The 25,640-nt window shown below is 39.0% G+C and overlaps 1 protein-coding gene and 1 long non-coding RNA gene across 3 annotated transcripts in view; both read left to right on the forward strand.

The window, feature by feature from the left end:
- The window catches only part of aatkb (apoptosis-associated tyrosine kinase b), a 65,796-nt gene that overhangs the window by 7,399 nt on the left and 32,757 nt on the right, over positions 1-25,640 (forward strand). The gene's annotated exons all lie outside the window — the stretch shown is intronic.
- On the forward strand, positions 15,734-16,165 carry LOC143709771 (uncharacterized). Its single transcript, XR_013194393.1, has 4 exons — positions 15,734-15,800; positions 15,902-15,963; positions 16,003-16,035; positions 16,137-16,165. It is a non-coding gene; the product is annotated as an uncharacterized LOC143709771 (long non-coding RNA).

A 25,640-nucleotide genomic window follows, 5' to 3' on the forward strand; every position in this document is an offset into this window, starting at 1 on the left:
AAGACCCCAGCCTGGATACCTGCCCAAGGATCCCACCACTCCTTTCAGGGACCAGGTGGTGAAACTGCAGGTACTGCCCCTGGAGGAGGCAGACCCAGCCCTGGCTGTGCTCTGTTCTGTCCGCGCTTTACGCCTGTACATGGACCGAACGCAGAGCTTCAGGACCTCAGACCAGCTCTTTGTCTGTAATGGAGGCCAGCAGAAGGGAAAGGCATGCTTTCCCAGTGTTATCCAATAATCTCATTGTATGGGTCATCCAGATCAACTTTCTCCCATCTTCCGCCCCAATAGGTGCTTGGGGATCAGGTGGCCTACGCGGAGCTCTGCAAGGAGCAGCAATAGTGGCGCTTTGGTAGGGATCCCAATTCCCAATGATATGAGTAGTATGAAGCTGCAGAGTCAGAGCCTGCAGCTACAGTCCCCCACCCAGAGTCTCAGACCCCTCGTTTTTCGAGACAGCGCCTCCTATCAAATTGGATCGGATAAACATATGAAGAACTTAAGCCAAAACGTGAGTATCGTCAATTTTATTTAGCGAATCATACTCATTCGATTTCTTTTTTAATCAAACTACTTTATAGCTCATCGATACACCAACATATGAATAGTCCATTTAATATTTGTAAAGATAGTTTGTAACAAAATTTGAGCCGTTAATGTTTTTTCGCCTTTTTCCCCGAAAATATTTTGATAGCTAACGTTAGCCTAGAACCTTGGACTTTTTGTAGACAAGCCCTAAAAATTTGATTAAAATTAGTTGACATTAAAGTAGACCAATTAAATACATTAAGTGTGTTAATATCAAAGAATGTCATCATTAATTATTTAATCAGATTTACCGTTTGACCTTTTTTTAATTACCGGACATTTTCTCCTAAAACTATAAATTGAATTTATTAATGCCGGAGTAGCCTAATTATTTTACTTTATATAATTTATGTAGACTACTTAAATTAGTTCTTATAAAACTTAAGTATTAAAATGAATCAATATTAATTTAACTGTGATATGAAGTTGTTGCCAGCCATTTACAACTCATACAATTGCCTAATAATCACATTTACTATGCCTTCACTATGTATTAACCAGTCTATGGTATTAACATGTGAGCTAGAATGTGTCATTTGGCCTTTTGTTTGGGTTCCTTGTTTTAATTTGTATTGACTGAAATTTGACTGTATGGGCTCCGTGGGGTGGGCTTAATTCGCCTACCATAAAAGTAATTATTTTACCTTTTGCATTTACATTACATTTTACATTTATTCATTTAGCAGACGCTTTTATCCAAAGCGACTTATAAATGAGGAGTTTTTTTTATGCAATTGAAGACGAGAAGTAAAGTCACTAACACAATTCTTTCTTCTTGTTTACAGCAAGATGATGTTTAGGTGATTGTTAAATAAAGTACCGAATTGTTTATTATTGGTGTTTTGTCTATTCTTATTTGAGTTTTGCTTCGCATTCAAAATATCAAAAAACAGGTTCTGTAATGTTAGTATGGTATAATGTTAATTAGACCATTATATGTTGAACTGAAAGAAAAATTGGAATTTGAATTTAAAAAAAACATTGTAGCAATATAATATCACATAATATTTTTCAGAAGATAGTTCAATCTGTAATTGTATCCCTTCCATCAGTAATTTTCTTTCAATTACACCCACGCTCAAAAAATAACTACTGGGTAATTTGTTAGTCAGAGAAAACAATGAGTTTTTTTGGCACATGCATTAAGCAGGGAACGCAAATATTTCTTTGGATAACTTTAAATAAAACGTGACAGTAATATTGCATCCTATTGTTTTCAATGGCATTGACGAGGGGTCTGAGAACACGGGACTCTGTGTGCGGGTGTTATACGATCTTCCGAACAGCAGGAGGCGATGTCTCGAAAAACGAGGGGTCTGAGAATGCGGGACTCTGGGTGGGGGACTTTAGCTGCAGGCTCTGAGTCAGCAGCTTCATAATATTGAATGATATGGAATGTCTTGGTTACGTATGTAACCCTCGTTCTCTGAAGAATTTAGAGATGTTACGTCCCGTCACCACAGGGTCGCCACATCTTGTTTAGATTTGTAACACAAACCAAAAAGTTCCAGGCCTCAGCTACAACTACAGTGTTTGAGGGGAAAAGAAAATGTTGTTTGCTGGTAGTTAATGAAGACCATAGACGAGCATTATGCAAATTTGTAACGAACGTTTCTGGCAGTTCAGAATCGAATCTTTCTTTTGGGACACAATAACTGTTTTGGACTTTGATCTTTGAAACCTTGCAACCTTTTACATTTACAAACAGCTATATTACCACAGCATAATAGGGCACTTTAAAGGAGAAAAGATAGAAGCCGTTTTACTGGTGTTCTCAGATTTAGTCTGCACTGTTTGTGTAGCACATGTTCCGATAAACTGAAGGAATAGTTACGTAAAGCTGCTGTTCCAATCACCCAGGCTGGAAGAATCTAGATCTGTTTTTACTGTTGCTAGAACCGAACCTGCTATTTATGGATAATTGAGCCCTGACCTTCAAAGCCCACATCATGTGATATGCATTGAAATTAATGAAACATATGTAGCCTCCCTGTCTCCATGGCAACCCCTCTTCAGCATCCATGGCACAGTGTGAGCACACTTAAGCTTTCGGTTCTCAGTGTGTAATCACACCGTGGCCATCTATAACCACGGCAACAGCAGGAAGATTGCAACGGCAATAGAGGCTTTAAAGTAATTAGAGGCACTGCCTGAATTCTGTTCTTTTAGATCCATTATTCAGAGGAGAAGGGAAAATCCTCATTTTGCTTGAAGTGAATTGTGATTCTCCACCTGGTAGTTCAAAGACCTTTCATGCTGTAGTCGCCATTCTAATATTATCGTTTGGTGTACTTGGTAACTAGTATTGGACATTTCTGCTTTGTGGTTTGTTTACTCCTTGGTAACTGCCAATTTAGAATCTTAATAAAAGTTTCTTGCACCAAAAACAATTTTTCTTCCTTTAATTTACATTTATTCAACTATCCCTTTCCTGACCATTTGCTTTCAGATTACTATGTAAAGGGCCTCTTTGGATTTGAAGAGAGAAACAGCACTTTCTAAAACTTTTTGTATAGTTTTTACTAGTTATGCACCGATACCGATACCAGTATCGGTATCGGGCCCGATACCAAGCTCATGTACTTGTACTCGTACTCGTAAAAATACCCCGATACCAAAGACCGATACCTCACGTATATCCTCAGTTTATATTTCTTAATCCTTATAAACACTCTTCCTGCAGTTATAGTGTTGCTAGATTTAATAGTACACTCTAATATTTCACTTTACACTTTCGGCTGTGATTACATTGTTACTCAGTGTTATTTTAAACATTTGTTCTGTGATTTCTTTGGCACTTTATGACAAATTTGATTGTCTTGTTGTCTGTGATTTCTTTAGCATTTTGACAACTTTGTGACAGGCAGGTAAAAATTACATTCATTATGTCCTTGGTTTTGCCCTTTGGAGGTTATTGGACACTGTGAAATTTGGGCTTTGAAAATTTGTGATAAGCACAATAAGAATGAATTATTTTTTTAAGTTTATTTAAGTTGTTGAAAATAAAGATGCTGATATGTTCATTAGTCTCATTGTGTTGTTCTTAGAAAATTGCCACATAAAACGAGAACCCCCCAGTACAACAGGCATCGGTATCGGTATCGGCGAGTACCAGGAAAAAAATATCGGTACTCGTACTCGACCCTTAAAAAGTGGTATCGGTGCATCCCTAGTTTTTACTGTTCCATTCTTTAATAACACCTTCTTTGCATTGAAATGTGTACATGGTCCAGGTCTTATGGTGAGAAATGAATGGGTGCACGTTATTAATGGGTGCTCAACTTTCAAATACTTAGTCAGTGTCTGCTGTAACAGTTACGCACTTTCAGAAACCCTCCACCTTTCCCAGCTCCACCTGTATAGATCTGCTACAGGTTATTGATGTATGCTATACTTTACAGCAGCAGCATGTCTTACTTGCTCACAGAAGTGTATTGTGTATGTATTGTTGTGTATGTAACTGTCCCGTACTCTACAGCAGCAGAAATAATCAACAGCAGCAGCAGATCTATTACAACAAGACCAAACATATTAACATTGTCATTTCCATTACCATGCCAAACACTTCGAGAGTTGTCATGACAGAAATGTATGTGGTTAATTTCCAAGAGATATGTCTTTTAGTCAGACACAAATAACTCTTAGCCAGTGTTTATAATACAAATATTTAAATTAGAGAAATGGTTAGAGGCTGAAAACAGAAATAGTAGATCTGCATACATTCCAGCTCCTAATATCAAGAAAACCAGGGAAAAGATTCAATTAAACTCTATCACAGAGTCAAATATTCTTTGTCCTCATTTTATTCTGTAGTACATTGTCTTTTTTTATATTCCTTCATCATTCTTTTATCAAGCTGCCTGATGCTGTAGCAGCTCTCGGGAACCTTGTTACACAGCACCATTAACTCCTACTTCACTCATGTATGTGTTTAAAATTTAATGTCACATTCTCGTTCTCAGAGTTTGAGTATTCTCTCTGGGTATAAGCATCCTGACCTAAACCAGATAGGAGTGCGAGGAAAGACATCAAAAACAGACCTAGCAACATTTGTTTTTGGTGCAAGTTACGTAACTTGAGTGGCACGAAACCATGCAGAGATCTGCATCTCTGAGAGGAGATGATGTGGTGGGTGTCTAGCAGGATCAGAAATTAGGCATTTAGATTCCCAAAGGCCCCGCAGCTGGTTCCCACTACAGAGATGGAGAACATCAGAGAGAGAGAGTGTCAATGCTGAATGACAGTGAGGTTGATGGATGAGAGATAAAGCTTGGGCTCTGGTGAGCTGCCTACATATGCAGCATTTTAAGTAACTCCCGACACGAGGGCTTTTCCAGAAGTTAGGCTGTATTTTTTACCTTACAAGATATATCTTTTGGTCAAATCCTAAGGCGGTATTGCGTGTATCCTTTGAATGAATGAAGAAATTTTATTTCCTTTATATATCCTTCATGATGGAGGCAATCCCTAGCCTGGCTAACATCAGACCTAGTCTCATTGAGACTTGGGTCTGGGAACCACATGTTCATTTTCTGGTATTTGAGGCGTGGTTCACGAATACCCAGATCCGTTTATTAAGTGCTACGAATGTCTATCAAAAGCGCCTGTACGTAGCTCATAGCCAATCGTTTCAATTATACTAGATGACGTATGTAGAGCAAAAGAAATTAGACGAGGAAGAAGACGATGGGTCAGAGATTTATATGTAACTTACACGATGGCGTTCAGCGACTATTGCTGTTTGTGCTGCATCGAAAGGTAACTTTGCGTCTGCTGCCATGTTGGATCCATAGGTAGACATCCCAAGTCCCCAGAAATTCCGGGAGTCTCCCGCATATTGATAGCGGCTCCCTGGTGCCCGCAAATTTGCAAAATCATCTAGCTGCTCCCTCCCCGTTCTGCGATTGGTCCCCTTGCTGAGGCGAAAAATCTGGTCCAAGGAATCCAGACTGCCTAGCAGCGTGAATAAAATAGCGCTGCGCGCAAGGCATTATGGGGAAACCCAGGCTAGACAATGCCATCATGTACTGGAAAATCTAATAGAACAGACAAGTTAGAGAGAAATATTAATTATAAATATTCTTATAAATAAATATACATTTACCATGTCCTGTGATTTTTTAAGATTTAAGATTTTTGTTTGTTTGTTTTTGAAAAAAGTCTCTTTTGCTCACCAAGGCTGCATTTACTTGATCAAAAATACATCAAAAACAGTTATATTGTAAAATATTATTAAAATTGTAAATAACTTTTTTTTATTTTAAAATATTAATTTAAAATGTAATTTATTCATGTTTCTGCATAGGTAGAATGTTCCAAATCAGTCACTCATTGCAGTTGTGATGCTCTCTTAGCAGGTAACTGCTTTTTAAAGACAGTAAAACAACAAGAAGGCTCACTAGATTTTGGAACAAATCAATGAAGTGACTGGAGGAGGAAAAGACAGAGAAAGGTGATTGATCCATATGTTAAGTTTATCTATTGATTTTGCATTTCTCTATCCATCACTGACTCTTTTAGTGGCCATACGATGTGTCCTCGCTGCAGGTGAGCTTAGAGAACACACAGAGATGCTTTTCCTGTCACAAGCATTATGTAGACCCGCTGACTGAAGGGGAGTTAGTTGATTAGACAGTCTTCTTACTATGCACGGATAGGAATGCAGTATTCATGTGTGTGCGTTTAAAATGGGCACACGTTCCTGTGCTGTGACTGAACAGGAAGCCCAAGTCATCTTTTTCACCATCATACCCTGTATATCAATATTCTGAAGCTGTAAGATACATTTTGAGATAAAAGAAAGTTCTAAAAACTGTTAAAATGCCTTAGATGGAGCATCCACGCCCACAGTCCATTCACTGACCGTCTGATGCAAAATTGCATACCAAACTGGCAGAACTAGCAATCTGATTGGCTGGCGCTGAGCAACTTCTGGGAGTCGGGTGCAGAATTCCGCTTGAAAAAAGGTTTAAGCAATGAGCACCTTTGAACAAATCACTGGATTTGATAAAGTTTCCTAGTGGCATCAAATTTAAAAGATACTGACTTTTATCTGAGGCACCTCTTTGTTTTCAGAGTATGTCTATAAAATAATCTATATTTATCACTAGCAGATGGACATAAATTCTGTTTTCAAAGTCTGACCAGATAATTTCTTTTGTTTTCTCTTCAGTCATTCTTGGCATGGTTTTGTTGGTTTCCAACTGTTCCAACTAAAATAACAGCATTTGATAGATTAGACAGGTCCATGAATCATGCATCATAGAGATATACTACATAGAGATTTTGTTTGCCTTGCCAATGTTTTCTTGTTTGCTCAGGAATTATATTGCTAGTCTTATTTAAAGAGAAAGATCTGGATTGATGGAGAATAATGGGTCTTTGATCCATATAAACCATCTCATAATTCAAACCTTTAATATTAGTTTGCTTTTCTCAGCACTAATCAAGAGCTTCTTGGATCCAGGTAAATTCAGGATGTGCCGTAGCTTTTGAAAGAACACATTATCAGGGTTTGGGGTTGAGGAGATGAGGCGAGGACTCAAAAACTACCCCGAGGGGAAAACATGACTCGACTCGACTACAGGAAGAGAACACAAGGGTAAAAAAAATAAAAAATACCACATAGAAATAACTGCAAACACAAGGAGAATTAATAGGGAGCAAGCAAGGCATGTAATGAGAGAGGACAGGTGGGGCAAATTAACCAGTAATCAGGTAACAAGGTGGGCGGGGTTAGACAATGACAGGAGAGCACATGGCACAAGGAAAACACATGACAAGCCATGTGCTCACACCAAACATGACAAAAAACACAAGCCATGTGCTCACATAAAACGAGACATGAACACACGCAGCCAATGAGAACACGCATAAGCCACGTGTTCACACAAAACACAACATACGTGGACTGAAGAGCGTACGGCCCGAGTGAACTCGAAACCGCACGCTCACATGGCAAGACAGAGCGCACGAGAACGAACGTAAGCTCATCCTGTGCGCTCACAACAGAAAACAAACACGCGGAGCATGGATGTCCGAATCCTGACACAGAACCTAAACCAAACTAGACCGACGTGCCGGGATCCAAACACCATGCCCCGCACATGTAACAAGACACGTAGACAAGAGAGTTCACAGCTCGACCACGCTCTAAACCGCGCACTCAGACAAAGACGAGACAAAACCAGGAGTGTCAGAGCTCTGTCACAAAACCAGGAATTGAACTAGACAGAACTGACAGAACCCTGACACACATACTTTAAATGAGGCCTATAAAAAGTAAACATTAGGCATTGTTACGTCCCAGGGCGTAGTTATTATGTGTGCAATGTTTTGGTGTTTTTTTCTTTCTTTGTTCTCTCTCTCTCATTCTCTCATGTCCAAATGGGGGCCAGCTGATACGAATTACTATCATCTCCTGGTTCCCACTGATTGGCTCCTGACTAGGGAAGCTTGTGGATAAAGCTGGAAAGGAAAAGCCAGTTGGAGGAGATCCTCTTTTGACTCCAGGGTGCCCAGACTGTCTTCTCCTGCCTCACCCCTTTGCATGTGTGTTAAGAGCAATTGTACATCTTGTTGTCAATTGCTGACATTGTTGATTGTTGTTGATCTGAACAGACTTGGACTGCGGTTAAACCAGCTCTTTTTACATTCTTCAAACCAGTTACCAGACTCCTTTTTGATTTAAGTTTATTTTGGAAGCAGTAGGGAGGAGGATGCCATTTATGTTATGTCCACCTTTTTCTCCTGTGTTGGGCTAGAGAGGGAGTGAGGTAAGGTATTTGTTATTCTTTTCTATCTTATTTTGAAAGGTTAAGAAGGCTTTTCTCCTATAGTCAGAACTTTATGTTTATTGTTTTGGCCTTGTCCCCTCCCGAAGCCTATTGATGCTTTCCGTTTCCTTTTGTACTTTGGATCAATCCAAATAAAGTCTTTTTGAGTTCTAAAAATCTGTGTGATTTGTGGAGTGAGACAGGGGAGGAGAGTTCTTGGTTGCCCACTTGTTGATAATTTCCTTGTTACTGCCTCCCTGACCCCTTAGACTGGGGAGGCACGTAACAGGCATGGAAGAGTCTCAGGTCATAATGAGAAAGTTAAGAAAATGAGATTCAGCTCAATGAGCACAGTGGGAAAAACTTGATAGATTTTTTTCTCTCTCTCCTTCTTTCCATTGTGCTGATGGAAAAGTGCCAACTACTAAAATAAATTAACTGTATTTTAAAGTAGGTGTATAAGGACCAAGGGAATGGGAAGGAAGGACTTGTGGTTTATTGGGTTGTTGATTTAGCATAACACAAGCACCAGTAAACCCCAAAAGTGTTTCTGACAAACACACACTTCTCTGCTGTGTATCCGGCCTTCCTGCACAGTAGTGCTAAAGTAAGCCAATCTGTGTACCTGTTGTAAAAATGTGTCAGACTTTCTGGTGACTGTACAAAAAGAAGGCCATAAGTATTTGGGTTAGAGTCTCTACAAAGAAGGATAAATGACTTTGACTTGTTATTCTCTATCATAATGAATACAATACTGAAGGTTTTCCATTGTAGATGGCATATTTCACTGGGAGTTACATAATCCCCACGTTAGTGAGCCCAGCACGGTTCCAAGACCTTCATGCTTTAATGAAGACAGGGGCACCACGGGGCGCAGACTTCACTGCAGCTACACAGATGCTAACAGCCATGCTTAAGTGTGTGTGTGTGTGTGTGTGTGTGTGTGTGTGTGTGTGTGTGTGTGTGTGTGTGTGTGCATTAATAGATCCATGCAGCTTCTTGAAAACAGATACTTGAATAATTCCCTCTTTAAAACCTTTTGAAACGTAGTTGTTAAAGTTAATAGAAAACTTGAAATTTTGTCTTTGCTTGTCCAAGATTGCATGTCAGCACTGTATGCATTTATGCATACACTATGCGTACTTGTTCACTATTTCACTCTTCACTGCAGTGAATGACACATAGTTGCCTATATGAAGAAAGAGTCAGCATAAAACCAGCTTATTTGTACAATGCTTTTATATTTGAATAAACACTCCGCTGTCTACCGTTTGCAAAACACTGTCATAAAGGTCATAAAATGAGACATGCACATGTTGATCTACCATATAATCAATGGATCATTCATCAACATTGGTTAAAAACATTAACTGTTACATCCTAGGTAAGGATTCATGATTTATTGGCACCATATACCTCTGCAGATGATCTGCTTGGGGCGTCACAAATATGGCCGCAGATTCGGGGCACATTTGAAATTGAAACTGAATCTTCTCCCGGATGGAGCCAGTTTGTTTGCTCTGATGCGTGTATGTCTCTAGGGTGCTGTGTTTCTCATGTACTCAGGCTGTATTTGGGGTCAGTCTGACAGAGTGAGCAGCTCTTTGACCATATGTGCATTATGTCTATGTCCATTTTCAGTTTGTCTGTCATGGGCCGTGGTCCAGCTCCACCCCTCCACCCATCCCCTGATTCGCCTTCTGTTCTTACATTCTGTCTCTTCATCAATATTATTAGGCTTCAGCTTATTAGATTAAACACTTTATCATGTTTGAACAGACTGTCTCTCTCTTTTCTCTGAGCATGTTTGGCATTCAGCTTCTACTATCCCTCATTTTTAATCTTTCATCTCTAGCTTTTTGTCTGTTTTTCGTGCTGACTGTGCAAAGCTGTTGGAGATAGTCGAGTGAGAGATGTGAGTAATGCCAGCACATTAAAACTACCTGAGTAGCAGCGTAAGGATAAGTATGTGTCATCTAGAGAGTTCTCTCAGCACAATGTTTAAGCTGATGTCCTGTCTTTGCAGCATTTTCTATCTCACTATTGTTTCTGCAATAGCATTGAATTGCTTCCTAGCTCAGTGGTTCCCAATCCTGGTCCTGGGCTGTGTCCAAAATCGCCCCCATACCCTCATTCACTATTCCCTAAATTAGTCCACTAACATAGTTTACTTGAGGGAATGAATGAAAACGAGTGAGCGAATTCGTACACCGAGTGCGCCGGAAGGTCTGCCGTTCGGTTCAGATTGAATGAGTGCACTCGATAACTTCCACTATAGTTTCGGACACTACTACAAATGGCTGTTCCCTAAAATAGTGCCCTATTTAAGTGTAGGTAGGGGTGATTTCGGACACAGCTCCTCCCCGACTGCACACGCCAACTCTCGCCGATCGATCGGTTATATGCAGCGGAAGTCGAACGCACCTAGTTAAGTGCTAGAGTCATTGAATCATTCATTCAAACCAATATTTTTGAATAATTCATTCAGATTCATTAAACGTTTTCAATAGACTGCATCAATTATCATTTCATCAGAACCTCTAGTAAATTACTTTATTTGTTTAGTTGTCAGTTCAGAATCAGGAAAAAACTGTTTGTGATCTGTTTGAAACCAAAAAAAACGTCATTTTAAATTTATCCAAAATCGTGCAGCTCTAACCTGATTCATCAGCCTGGGGCATCAGGGCCCCCCCTCAGTTTAAACCATGTTCCGGGTTCCATATACCAAAATACTATGTTTTCTATGAAGTTTTGAAGATGTTTTTTTGAAGATATTAATACTAAAATTACACACTAAATACTAATAATTACACACTACTGTGTAAATTACACTAGTGTTTAGAAATTTAGAACACATTCGTATTCACATCATACAAATTCATATGAATTTTCCTGTGGGACCAGGTTGGAGCTTTGCCTCCTTATTTCAGTCCACCAATTTAAATGTGTATATGTCAGTTAACACTGTCTGATTTTGGCAAACAGACCTGTCACTGGCAAAATCTGTGTGTGTGTGTGTGTGTGTGTGTGTGTGTGTGTGTGTGTGTGTGTGTGTGTGTGTGTGTGTGTGTGTGTGTGTGTGTGTGTGTGTGTGTGTGTGTGTGTGTGTGTGTGTGTGTGCGTGCGTACGTTTGTGCGTGCGTGCGTGTGTTGACATGTCTAGTAAGGCTGAGCAATTTTATCGATTCTGCGATATAAATCGATATTTTTTTTCCCAAGAAAGTATCGATTTTTAAGCCGCGAGTATCGATACACAAGTCCCATGCAAATACCCCGTGTTTACCCCCATTCGCTTTAAAGCTTGGACGTTTTCGGTTCTGCTGTCGGTAGCTACTGGAGAAAATAGAAAATACACGTAGGCTACTATTTATTATTGATATAAAGACGTAATCTTGAACATATTTATCTCGCCAGCCAGTTCTATATATAATAATATTAAACCATTTGTCTGTGATGCAACTTTGCTATTCGCAGTCCAGAAGAGAGAGAGCGATCTCTCACGCGGAGCCACAGCGCGCGCGCACAACATGACACGACAGCCCTGCTCAATGACTGACAATCAAGACAGAACTAAACATTCAAACGTGGTTACACTTCTTTAGATCTGGGATAATATTCTAATATTATTTTAGATTCAGCTTTCAGAGATTATAAAAAGAAGATATTTGAGATGAAACCAAACTAACTGCATTATAGAGCAACTTCCTTCCCTTCACAGCGATGCGCTGTCATTTCTTCCCTAAAACCCAAACGTACCGTCAGAATCAGCACGATCGGTGATTGTTGTAAAATGCAGTCTCTACTGTTGCTAAATTGAGGACGCGTTTAATCATTAAAAGAGCTATTAAAAGCACAAACATCTGCGCAAGAGTTGTTCACAAGGCGACGCGCGCTCCGAAATGGACTGCAACGAGACAAGAAAAGTATAGGCTACTTAACTTTGGGCTTCATGTGCGCATCTAAACTATCAAATATACATAATAATATAAAAATGACCAGCTATGAGATTCACTGAAACACAGTTTATTCACTTAAACAGTTTATGTCTTAAATGGACGTAAATAGTTAGGAGAAAATGATGGTGCATCAGTCACCTATTAGATCTGCACTCGGTCTTAAAGGGGCAACGACTAATAAACCTGCTGACGATTGAGCCATTATGTGAATCAAACAACAAAAGGCACTCACAGCTCTTGAATGAATAACTTAAACTTGTCCACTCAGAGACATATATTGTGTAAATCAAGTTTTTAGTTTTCAGTTCAAATAATTCAATCCAAGTAAATGGAACACTCACAAGATGTCACCAAAATCACTCTATCCCCTTTAAATCTTTCAGAAAATGATGTAAGTGTATCGAATTATATCAAATCGTATCGAATAGTATCGTCGGCTGAATATCGTGATATACAGGTCCTTCTCAAAAAATTAGCATATTGTGATAAATTTCATTATTTTCCATAATGTAATGATAAAAAATAAACTTTCATATATTTTAGATTCATTGCACACCAACTGAAATATGTCAGTCTTTTATTGTTTTAATACTGCTGATTTTGGCATACAGCTCATGAAAACCCCAAATTCCTACCTCAAAAAATTTGCATATTTCATCCGACCAATAAAAGAAGTGTTTTTAATACAAAAAAAGTCAACCTTCAAATAACTATGTTCAGTTATGCACTCAATACTTGGTCGGGAATCCTTTTGCAGAAATGACTGCTTCAATGTGGCGTGGCATGGAGGCAATCAGCCTGTGGCACTGCTGAGGTGTTATGGAGGCCTAGGATGCTTCGATAGCGGCCTTAAGCTTATCCAGAGTGTTGGGTCTTGCGTCTCTCAACTTTCTCTTCACAATATCCCACAGATTCTCTATGGGGTTCAGGTCAGGAGAGTTGGCAGGCCAATTGAGCACAGTAATACCATGGTCAGTAAACCATTTACCAGTGGTTTTGGCACTCTGAGCAGGTGCCAGGTCGTGCTGAAAAATGAAATCTTCATCTCCATAAAGCTTTTCAGCAGATGGAAGCATGAAGTGCTCCAAAATCTCCTGATAGCTAGCTGCATTGACCCTGCCCTTGATAAAACACAGTGGACCAACACCAGCAGCTAACATGGCACCCCAGACCATCACTGACTGTGGGTACTTGACACTGGACTTCAGGCATTTTGGCATTTCCTTCTCCCCAGTCTTCCTCCAGACTCTGGCACCTTGATTTCCGAATGACATGCAAAATTTGCTTTCATCTGAAAAAAGTACTTTGGACCACTGAGCAACGGTCCAGTGCTGCTTCTCTGTAGCCCAGGTCAGGCGCTTCTGCCGCTGTTTCTGGTTCAAAGGTGGCTTGACCTGGGGAATGCGGCACCTATAGCCCATTTCCTGCACACGCCTGTGCACGGTGGCTCTGGATGTTTCTAGTCCAGACTCAGTCCACTGCTTCCACAGGTCCCCCAAGGTCTGGAATCATTCCTTCTCCACAATCTACCTCAGGGTCCGGTCACCTCTTCTCGTTGTGTAGCGTTTTTTGCCACACTTTTTCCTTCCCACAGACTTCCCACTGAGGTGCCTTGATACAGCACTCTGGGAACAGCCTATTTGTTCAGAAATTTCTTTCTGTGTCTTACCCTCTTGCTTGAGGGTGTCAATGATGGCCTTCTGGACAGCAGTCAGGTCGGCAGTCCTACCCATGATTGCGGTTTTGAGTAATGAAACAGGCTTGGAGTTTTTAAAAGCCTCAGGAATCTTTTGCAGGTGTTTAGAGTTAATTAGTTGATTCAGATGATTAGGTTAATAGCTTGTTTAGAGACCCTTTTCATGAAATGCTAATTTTTTGAGATAGGAATTTTGGGTTTTCATGAGCTGTATGCCAAAATCATCAGTATTAAAACAATAAAAGACCTGAAATATTTCAGTTGGTGTGCAATGAATCTAAAATATATGAAAGTTTATTTTTTATCATTACATTATGGAAAATAATTAACTTTATCACAATATGCTAATTTTTTGAGAAGGACCTGTATATCGTATCGTGAGCTGAATATCGTGTATCGTATCGTATCTTGAGATTAGTGTATCGCTACAGCCCTAATGTCTAGAGGCCCATTAATGCTGTTCTGGCATTTTAGAAATAAGTGAAAGTGTATGACCTGTCTAAGCACCAGACTGTTCCATTTAAATCACCTGTCAGTCATCTCCATGGAAACATTATCCAGCCTTATGATTGGTTAGCAGTTTGGGCTTAGTTAATGTTAATAAATCTGCTAGTTTGAATGCTGATGTTCTTGACTGCTGTAAGTTAAAGGTTCTCTTTTAGTGGTTTCCCACCAGGAACAGGGTACACGTTTCCTTCAGTTCTCATGGCTTTGCTCTGGTTCACCCCCACCCATCCCTCATCATTTAGTCATTAGAGCTGCTCCCGCTCTCTTCCTGAGCTGACAGAAAATGGCTACCAACCCCTAAGCTCCTCTGGAGGAGAAAGAGAGGAAAGAGCAAACAGCAGTCAGAAGTTATTTTTTTTTTCTTTTTTTGTAACCCTAGATGTTCACTGCTTTAAAAAAACAGTTTGCTCTTAAAACATTGTTCTGTTCCTGCTTCTTTTTTTTATAACAAACTAGTGCAATGCCCGTGCAAAATATGTTTTTGTGTGTTTTTAGTAATTGTTGGAGTTGCTGAATAGCCTAAGCTACTATTACACAGGAGCCTAAACTCTGAGAAAACGATAACGTTAAGAGCACCATAATAAAATATAATATTCAGAATTAAACAGTTTAGCTGACTTACAGATTCAGTTAACATCCACAAATTAATAAGCGCAACAATTCAGGGGACGTTCAGACCGGAGCAGCTACACAGTGAACTCAGAGAAAACGCTACGCTTGAGCAAACAGTTTGTGAATAGGCTATTACAAATGATGGCAGTGAATAAAATATAATATTCAGATATTTTTAAACCATAACTCTAATGTCAGAATGTTTATTTTGGGGAGTGGCCACTCAGTGTGTGTGTGAGAGGGGGAGTGGCCACTCAGTGTGCAGTGTGAGAGGGGGAGTGGCCACTCAGTGTGTGTGTGCAGTGTGAGAGGGGGAGTGGGCACTCAATGTGCAGTGTGAGAGGGGGAGTGGGCACTCAGTTTGCAGTGTGAGAGGGGGAGTGGGCACTCAGTGTGCAGTGTGAGAGGGGGAGTGGGCACTCAGTGTGCAGTGTGAGAGGGGGAGTGGGCACTCAGTGTGCAGTGTGAGAGGGGGAGTGGGCACTCAGTGGGCAGTGTGAGAGGGGGAGTGGGCACTCAGTGTGTGTGTGAGAGGGGGAGTGGCCACTCAGTGTGTGTGTGCAGTGTGAGAGGGGGAGTGGGCACTCAGCGGGCAGTGTGAGAGGGGGAGTGGGCACTCAGTGTGTGTGTGAGAGGGGGAGTGGCCACTCAGTGTGTGTGTGCAGTGTGAGAGGGGGAGTGGGCACTCAGTGTGCAGTGTGAGAGGGGGAGTGGGCACTCAGTGTGCAGTGTGAGAGGGGGAGTGGGCACTCAGTGGGCAGTGTGAGAGGGGGAGTGGGCACTCAGTGTGTGTGTGAGAGGGGGAGTGGCCACTCAGTGTGTGTGTGCAGTGTGAGAGGGGGAGTGGGCACTCAGTGTGCTGTGTGAGAGGGGGAGTGGCCACTCAGTGTGTGTGTGCAGTGTGAGAGGGGGAGTGGGCACTCAGTGTGCTGTGTGAGAGGGGGAGTGGCCACTCAGTGTGCAGTGTGAGAGGGGGAGTGGCCACTCAGTGTGCAGTGTGAGAGGGGGAGTGGCCACTCAGTGTGTGTGTGCAGTGTGAGAGGGGGGGTGGGCACTCAGTGTGCAGTGTGAGAGGGGGAGTGGGCACTCAGTGTGCAATGTGAGAGGGGGAGTGGCCACTCTGTGTGCAGTGTGAGAGGGGGAGTGGCCACTCTGTATACAGTGTGAGAGGGGGAGTGGCCACTCTGTATACAGTGTGAGAGGGGGAGTGGCCACTCTGTGTGCAGTGTGAGAGGGGGAGTGGCCAGCAGCTAGAGCGGCGAAAGCCAATGTGTGCTTCTTTTACCGATATATTTACAGATATCTTTTGCATTTCTAATCCAAATAACGTCAAACTTGGCACTACACTTACTTGTGCCCGTAGCAAGACACCTGTCAAGTTTGAAATCCATCGGACTTACGGTTCGAGAGAAATGCGAATAACACATATTAGCTGATCTGTTAGCTGATTAAACAGTAAACAGATATGCGAATTTCAAAATCAGTTTTTGTGCGTGTTTTTTAGTAATTGTTGGTTTGGTGTGTTTGAGTGCTTAATGTTACAATTACACAGCAAAAGTTCAGTGACATTTTTATTTGTGCATGGTAAAAGGCAAATACTGATACTGATATAATGACATACAATAAATATGGAAAATTTAACTACATGGATGCAAAAAAAAATTATAATGGTGATATTAGGTGACATGTATTTGGGTATCTGTGTACAGGTAGCAGGATATTAGATAAGATTAGATTAGATTAGATTAGATTAGATTAGATTAGATTAGATTAGATTGACGTTACGTTAGTGTCAACTTTGTTGTCATTTTGCAGATTACAATTATATAGACAATGAAAGGTAGTTAACGAGTTCGTTTGCCCATAAAATCTTTAAGATATTAGGTTAAACTTATTTGGCTTGCTGTCCGCTGGAGAGGGGCTCGATGAAGCAGCTTCGACTCGAGCTCTGATATACCCCCCAGTGGCTAAATGTAGGACCTGTTAATTAAAGGGCAAGGTACCTAAGATGAAGGTGGAGTTTGGGGAGGTGGAGGGATACTGGAACAGCTGATACTAGGGAGAGGTAAGCGGCTGCTTATATACTCTGTTTGTTGATTGAAAGATTGGATGGGCTCGCTCCTCCCTAACTTACGTTTAGGAACTTCATTTAGCGTCTTTTATGTTTAGTTGGTGAATAGCATAGGCTACTATTACACAGTAGCGATAATGTTAAGCGCACCAGAATAAAATATAATATTCAGAAGTAAACAGTTTAGCTGATTTACAGATTCAGTTAACATCCAGAAATGAATAAGCGCAACGATTCAGGGAGCAGCGACACAGTGAACTTCGAGAAAACCCTACGCTTGAGCAAACATTTTGTGAATAGGCTACTACAATTGATGGCCGTGATATATTATATAAAATATAATATTAAGATATTTTTAAACCCCAACCCTCTAATGTCAGAATGTTTATTTTTAAACCACAACCTTCTAAACATCATCTAAACATCTTCAATGTGTGCTTTTACGGAGATATGCGAATAACAGACACACAGACAGACGTTTCTGTAATTTATAGATAGATGTATGCGTGTCTGTGTATAGGCTATATTATATTTATATATACTGTATATTATATGTGTGTGTGTATTGTATATTTCTTAATCGCTATTAATCGATTTGACAGTATGCACTGTATGTGCAAAATCAGTTTTTCTGTGTGTTTTTATTAATTGTTGGTTTGGTCTGTTTGAGTGCTCATTGTTTCAATTACACACCAAAAGTTCAGTGACATTTTTATTTGTGCATGGTTGAAAGCAAATACTGATACTGGCATAATGACATGCAATAAATATGGAAAATTGAACTACATATTGAACTACTAACTACTGACAATTAACTACTTCTGAATAACTACAATATTCAGAGGTAAACAGTGTAGCTGACTTAATGTTTCGCTAACAGAATGTTTATTTTTAAACCCAACCCTCTCTAATGTCAGAATGTTTATTTTTAAACCACAACTTCAATGTGTGCTTCTTTTACCGATATATTTGATGATATCTTTTGCATTTCTAATCCAAACAACGTCAAACTCAGCACTGCACTTACTCGTGCCCGTAGCAAGACACCAGTCAAGTTAGAGATCCATCGGACTAACGGTTCTAGAGATATGCGAATAACAGACACACAGACAGACAGACAGACAGACAGACGTTCCTGTAATTTATAGATAGATGATTGGAGAATATCAGACATGCACATCTCCCTGTATTCCATGCTATTGTTTTCCTAGAACAGCAGTTGTTCAACCTATCTTATTTTTTAGATGTTAAAGCATGGGGTGCTGGGAAGCAGGGTTGTGCAAAATTTAAGAAAGGGTTCCTTTTCAGTATGTGGATGGAATTTAAATGGAATTGGATCCCATGGAATGACAGCAAGAGGCCAGGCTGGGGAGACGACCTGGAACAATTGAGTTCCATCATGTTTTTAGCGCCATTATAAAGAGTTTGGGGTAAATTACAATACCATGGGATATTTAGTTTCCTTCTATCATCCATCCATGCATTTTCCAAACCAGTTGTCGTAGGGCCACTGTGTCATCTCAGTGTCATAGGCCATATAAGGAAAACACCCTGGACATTCATTCTATCATGGTGAATGTTTTATTAAATATAATTAAATTTATACAGGTACTGTACACTATTGTTCAAAAGTTTGGGGTTGGTTAGATTTGTGTTCATATTTTTGAAAGAAGTCTCTTATGATCACCAAGGCTGAAATTATTTTATCAAAAACACAGTAAAAACAGTAATATTGTAAAATATACCAATTTAATATTGTCACAGTGTTGGTTTGTGTTTACCCGGGTGTCCACTAGAGGTCTCTTTCCCTTACTGTCACCATTCATTCTGGAACTGCATTTCCCACGATCCTTTGTCTGTTCTCATCACTCATCATTGCACGCAGCTGTTTCTTATTACATTGTTAAGTTCTGTGTATAAATACGAGGGCCGTTTCTCAAAACCAAGAATGCAAAGAACGGACTTGTGTTCTTGGGGAGAACGCTCTTGCTAGTTGTTCTTGGAAGAATGAACTTACAAGGTGACGAGCACACAGAACGCTGCTGACAGTTTGAGGCGATGTGTTCTTGCTGGTATTGCGCTATACCCCCACACAGCGCCGTCATCAGTACCCAAACATAACAAGAATTATTGATGATAACAGCCAGGTTTTTAGCATGACTGCCCGGTTGGCTCGCTATCTACACCCTCGTGCGCTTATGGAGATTCTTCACTACCGAAAATGTTTGAGCATATTTTCGATTCGCCATTAATTTTCGTAAAAATGGCAATATTTGAAATCTACACAGTAGATTTCTCGCATCAAATGTTCTCAGAAGTGAATTTAGTGATCAAATAGCATACGAAATTGTAGAAAAACGACTTACTGTTGTTCTGCCTTTCTGCTCCCCGCTTCTTCCTTGAATGCCGAAATGAATGCTGGGATATTTCTGCCATCAAGTTCACACAAGTTAGCAACCGATGCATCCTCGGTAAAATGGGCGTGTCAAGAACACTTCCGGGATTTTTAACCGTTCTTGCCAAAATGCAAACTTGTGTATTGAGACAGTACTTGGGCAGCGACTGATGACGTTTCACAAGTCCACAAGAACACAAGTACAGACAAGAACGCATATTGAGAAACAGCCCCTGTCTGTGTCAGTCCATGTCACGGAGTTGTTGTTAGATGTCACCACTTCCTTGGTCGGTTTTCTTGTTGGTTTGTGTTTTGTTTTCATGTTTAGTTGGATTATTTGGATTTTGACCCCTGCCTGGAAGACTACGATTTGGATTACCCTTATATTAATAAACTGCTGCAAACTTCTGTCTCGTGTGTGTCGTGACAAATATAAATATTTTATTTTTGAAATGTAAATTATTCCTGTGATGGCAAAGCTGAATTTTTAGCATACTTACTCCAGTCTTCAGTGTCACATGATCCTTCAGAAGTCATTCTAATATGGTGTTTAAGAAACATTTCTTATTGTTATGATGAAAACAGCTTAATATTTCTTTGTGTCTGTGAAAACCGTGATAATGACTTTGTCTTTGATGAATAGAAAGTTCAAAAGAAAATGATTTACTAGAAACAAATAATTAATTGTTACATTACGAATGTCATTAGTTTTTTCTTATAATTTTCAAAATATCAATTGTGTCAATCAAATCATTATTTTAACACTTTGGATTATTTGTTAAATTTACCTTTGTACACTAGTCAGGTTTTATTTCAAAGAAACCAGCAAATGAATTATTTTATGGAGTTCCTTTGTCACTAATTATCAAAATAAAGTTTTCAGAAAACTATATACATTTCAGTCCATTTATATACCATTTGGGTTTGAGTCCAAAAGGCATGTACAATTTGGTCAAAGCTGATAAACATGAAAATGGCTGTATTTTTGTGGTCCTTGGCTCAATTTTCATTTGTGAAGTATATGGTGCATTGTCTCTGTCTTTGGTGCTAACTGGCTTTCTCTTTATTTTCTGCTTTTAAGCTTTTTATCTTGAAAAATCTAGCCTTCAATGTGCTTAAACTGATGATTGCTGCTCATATAGATGTTCTGTTTAGACTTTTATTCTCTCTGGGTCAAGGTTATTATAGTTTTGCATTTTTCATTAGTTTTTATTTCTATTTCGTTTTGACTTTTTGTTTTCAAATTCAGTTTAGTTTTAATTAGTTTTTAAAGTGGGTTTGCTAGTTTAGTTTAGTTTTTATTTTTTGAAAATGCTTAGTTTTAGTTTAGTTTTTATTAGTTTTAGTGTTAGTTTTAGTCTTTTTTTGTAATTTTGGTTATTTGTCAGGGGCAAGATTCAAGAAGGTCCGAAAAAAGTATTGTGTAATAATAACTCAACAAAAACATCATACAATTTTAGAAATATGTATTCAACAAAAACACCAGTAGCTACATAAAATGTACATATGTGACCCGGGATGACAAAACCAGTCATATGGGTCATTTTTTTAAAAATTGAGATTGAGATCACATGAAATCTGAATAAATAAGCTTTCCATTGATGTATGGTTTGTTAGGATAGGACAATATTTGGCTGAGATGCAACTATTTGAAAATCTGGAATCTGAGGGTGCAAAAAATCGAAACATTGAGAAAATCGCCTTTAAAGTTGTCCATTTATGTTCGCGATTGTGCTGCATTCACTCACAAAAATAAATGTTTTATACATTTACGGTAGGAAATTTACAAAATATCTTCATGGAACATGATCTTTACTTAATATCCTAATGATTTTTGACATAAAAGAAAAATTTATAATTTTGACCCATACAATGTATTGTTGGCTATTCCCACAAATATACCCGTGCTACTTAAGACTGGTTTTGTGATCCAGGGTCACATATGAGCACAAATATGTAAATACGCTACACAACACTACGCAGTAAGTGCAAAATGTGTAAGTGAGTGTGCCAGGAAAAAACCTAAATAGCCAAAAGACTAAAGAAGACACACATGAACGGCATGTATCAACACATTTATGAGCCACACAAGACATTGCTAGGAGCTCAATCTCTTTACCTCTACAAAATCCACACGCCGTACCAAAAATCAACGTTACACATCTTCTATACAAAATGCACAACCTATACAAATACAAACCTATACAAATCCCACAGCTGTACAATTTTCACACCCATTCTAAATTTACCCTATACAATACTCATCTGGATTGAAGCAGCAAACATTAGAGTAAAAAAATGACATAACATTATTTAGCTTTAGCTAATATTTGAATCACAGCTTATATCGTGTTTTGACATCGACAACCCAACTGCATTTTACCTCAAACTTTCTAAAGAAGCCGCAATCGCTTCTCGGGTCGACATTAACACGCTGAAAAAATTGTATTCAGAATTTAAAATATTTGTTATACTACTTTTTAATGTGTGATTGTGTAAAGGTGTTCACGAGATACCAACCTTTTGCGAACTTGCTTTCAACGAACACTCGTTTTCATGGAGACGCGGTGTGCACGGAGGGGAGGGTCTGTGTGTGTGTGTGTGTGTGTGTGTGCGTGCGTGCGGGCGCGTGTATGTGAGAGAGAGAGAGAGCAGGGAAAGGAAATGCAGCTGAACGAATACGCTGCGTTTTTTAAAAATGAATAACGAAACGCAATATGTGGCGGCCGGTGCGGCGGCCCAAGACATTGACAAAGACGAAAACTAAGGACATTTACTCTATAATTTTATTTTATTTTAGTTAGTTTTGCCAAACACACATTATAGTTTTAGTTAGTTATCGTTTTTTTTGTAATGCCTCGTTTTTATTTTTATTTCAGTTAACGACAATGTTTTTTCCCACCTTTTCGTTTTTTCGTTCGTTTTCGTTAACGATTATAACCTTGCTCTGGGTTCATTGTTACGCTATAAAACACTTTTAAGATGAGAATGTTCTGTCAGTTCCAGTAAACATTTTAGACTAAAGTTTGATTGCCAATTGAGAGTTTGATTGGGCCAAATCAAACCTCAAAGACAACAAATTTTGAGAGTACCTGAATTTGAAAGCCTTGTAATGGCTCGATTAAATTGGAGTCATTGCGGCAGTCGCACTTTGAAAATACGGTCTGGAATTTAAGCTCACAGGATCCAGACATTGTGTTTCAGAGAATGTGTTAAGATGAAGATAACTAGACAGTCATCTCAGAAATAGCTTGTTGACTAATGTGACTGTCAATTGTTCACACATCTAATCATTGTACAGTCTCATTTGAGCAGAGAGGCAGAATCATTAGTTCTGATTGTAATTACTACAGCAAATGTCTTCATTCTAGACTAGCATCGAAACCAGATCTACTAGATAGTAAATTAATTGTCTGTAGTTTTAATTTTAAGCATCATTCATTATTGATGCTTTTCATAAGGTTGTGTGTAGCAATTGACACTGACTTGGTATCTGAAATTTTGTTCTGTCACATTAGTCAGTGTACACTGGTTTGTACTGTGTTTTGCTCATGACATATTTGTGCACTCATGCAACCAGTCATTATTTATTTAGATTTAGATAGCACTTTGCTATTCCTTGTTTCTGTAAGTATATTGTGTATACAATTGCCCCAAAAAGCATTTGGACACTGTTGTCCACATTTGTCACATTTGTATGAATGTCATTATAAAAATATCAGCAATCTGCAATAAATACTAAAGCTTTTCTCAGAACTAACTTCACATTTTTGGCTATTGCTTTTAACCAAGGTTTACCAAGATGATTTTTAGAGGATTAATGAAGTCACTTCCTCTCAAGTTCACACAGGTATTATTTAGCAGAGTAACCACACTACCTTTCAAAAGTACGATTTTAAAATGTTTTTGTAAGAAATCTCCTATGTTCACCAAGGCTGCATTTATTCAATCAGAAATACAGTTAAAATTTAATATGTGAAATATTATTACAATTTAAAATTGAACGAATTAGTGGACCAGAAATGTTGTTCAGTATAATGTAAATTTTAAACTTTTGTTGCTGCATTTCTGCTGCAATAGTGTAAGTAAAGGAGTTTAGTTCAAATTAATTGAGGGATAAGAATAAATGCAAGTACAAATCAATTCTAAAGTCTTATTTCAGTTTTGAAGTGTATGTGTGCCCTTCCGTTAGTAATATCTGTTCTCAGGAAGGCTCTCGGGCCCTCTCAATGTCTTCATTAAGACAGGACTCAATAGCAGTGATCTCACAGTATGTGGTTTTATAGGTTTGACAATACTTTTTTTGAAAACATCCTCACAAATGTAGTGGAACATGTCAAAAACTGATTTTGCAGACATTGAGTTGTCCTTACTATTTGACAATTTTATTAATGGGTGTGTGTAATTTTATCCCTCACCCTGTAACAGTGACAATATTTTTTTCTTCCAAACATCCTTTTGTGAAGGGTGCTTGAAAGGGTCTTTGTCACTTCCCTTCGGTGTTTCATCACTGCATGTGATTTGATTCATGAATACTAATTTCAGCCTTCATACTGTGCACTTTGATTCATCCTTTTTTACCAGATATGCTTATGTCAGAACGAGACCAGATTGCACTTAAATTCATTCTCGATTACCTGCTTTACCAAGCACAAACGATGTAACCCAACTGCATTAGTGCAGTGTCTCTATAGTAGTGGTTTAGCCATATTTCTGGTGTTTCTGCTGGTTTGAACTTAATGATTTACGTCTGATTGTAATGCAGCTGCAGTGAGTTGTTCAGCACCAGAAACAATCAAATATAGATGAATGCATTTCATGAGACCTCACAACATATTGCTTATGAAATGTGCCAAGTATACTTGTATATAAACATACTCACATAAAACCATAACTTCATCCTTTTTAGATAGATAGATAGATAGATAGATAGATAGATAGATAGATAGATAGATAGATAGACAGATAGATAGATAGATAGATAGATAGATAGATAGATAGATAGATAGATAGATAGATAGATAGAGTAGCATGGAGATAGATAGCATGTATTCTTGGATTGAGGGAATGTGTCGGAAAAACAGAGCGTTTTGCAGCCAACTGCAGATTTTACACTCATTCCAGTTTCCACGGCAACTACTGAAGCTGAATTTGAAATGAAAATAAGACCCTGCCTGTCCAATAAATAAATGAAGTAGCAAATACGGCATCATTGACAATAACAATCATTCCTAGGGTTTTTATTTTGTTGTCCTAGTTGATGAATTAGATTGCATATTCCTTGTATAAATTATGAATTAATTATGCTCTTTATGACTTTATGTGCTTGGCCTAGCCCTAGCACTTCTTTAATAATATATGCGACCCTGGCCTGCATATCACAATATTAGATCAGACAGTTTAAAAGGTAAGAGAAAACAGCAGAATGTTACAATACATACATTCAGCCCATGGTCCTTTTGGCTTCAGCATTTTAATTTGTTTCCTGAAACAGAAGAAACTCAATGGTGGATTAAATTCAGTATGTGAGGCCAAACGTTTCTCTCGCCGAGGTCATATGTCATATGGGTGAACAACACAGCAATAATTTAATGCCATTAGTTAGCAGCAGACATTCGATGCTAATGAAGTCCTTGCAACTAATTGATCTAAAATCTAAGGCTGAGCAATTTTATCGATTCTGCGAAATAAATCGATATTTTTTTCCCCAAGAAAGTATCGATTTTGCGAGTATCGATACATAAGTCCCATTCAAATCCCCAGAGTTTACCCCCATTCGCTTTAAAGCTCGGAAGTCATCGGTTCTGCTGTCGGTAGGCTACTGGAGAAACTAAGAAAATACACGTACTATTTATTATTGCTATAAAGATGTAATCTTGAACATGTTTATCTCGCCGCCAGCCAGTTCTATATATAATAATAGTAAACCATTTGTCTGTGATCCAATTTTGCTCTATAGTCCAGCAGAGAGATAGCGATCTCTCACGCGGAGCCACAGCGCGCGCGCACACATCACAGCCCTTAATGAGGACAGAACTAA

The sequence above is a fragment of the Siphateles boraxobius genome, unplaced genomic scaffold, assembly GCF_051911475.1.
Source record: "Siphateles boraxobius isolate OS27281-9 unplaced genomic scaffold, OSU_SipBor_1 46, whole genome shotgun sequence".
NCBI classification, from domain to species: domain Eukaryota; kingdom Metazoa; phylum Chordata; class Actinopteri; order Cypriniformes; family Leuciscidae; genus Siphateles; species Siphateles boraxobius.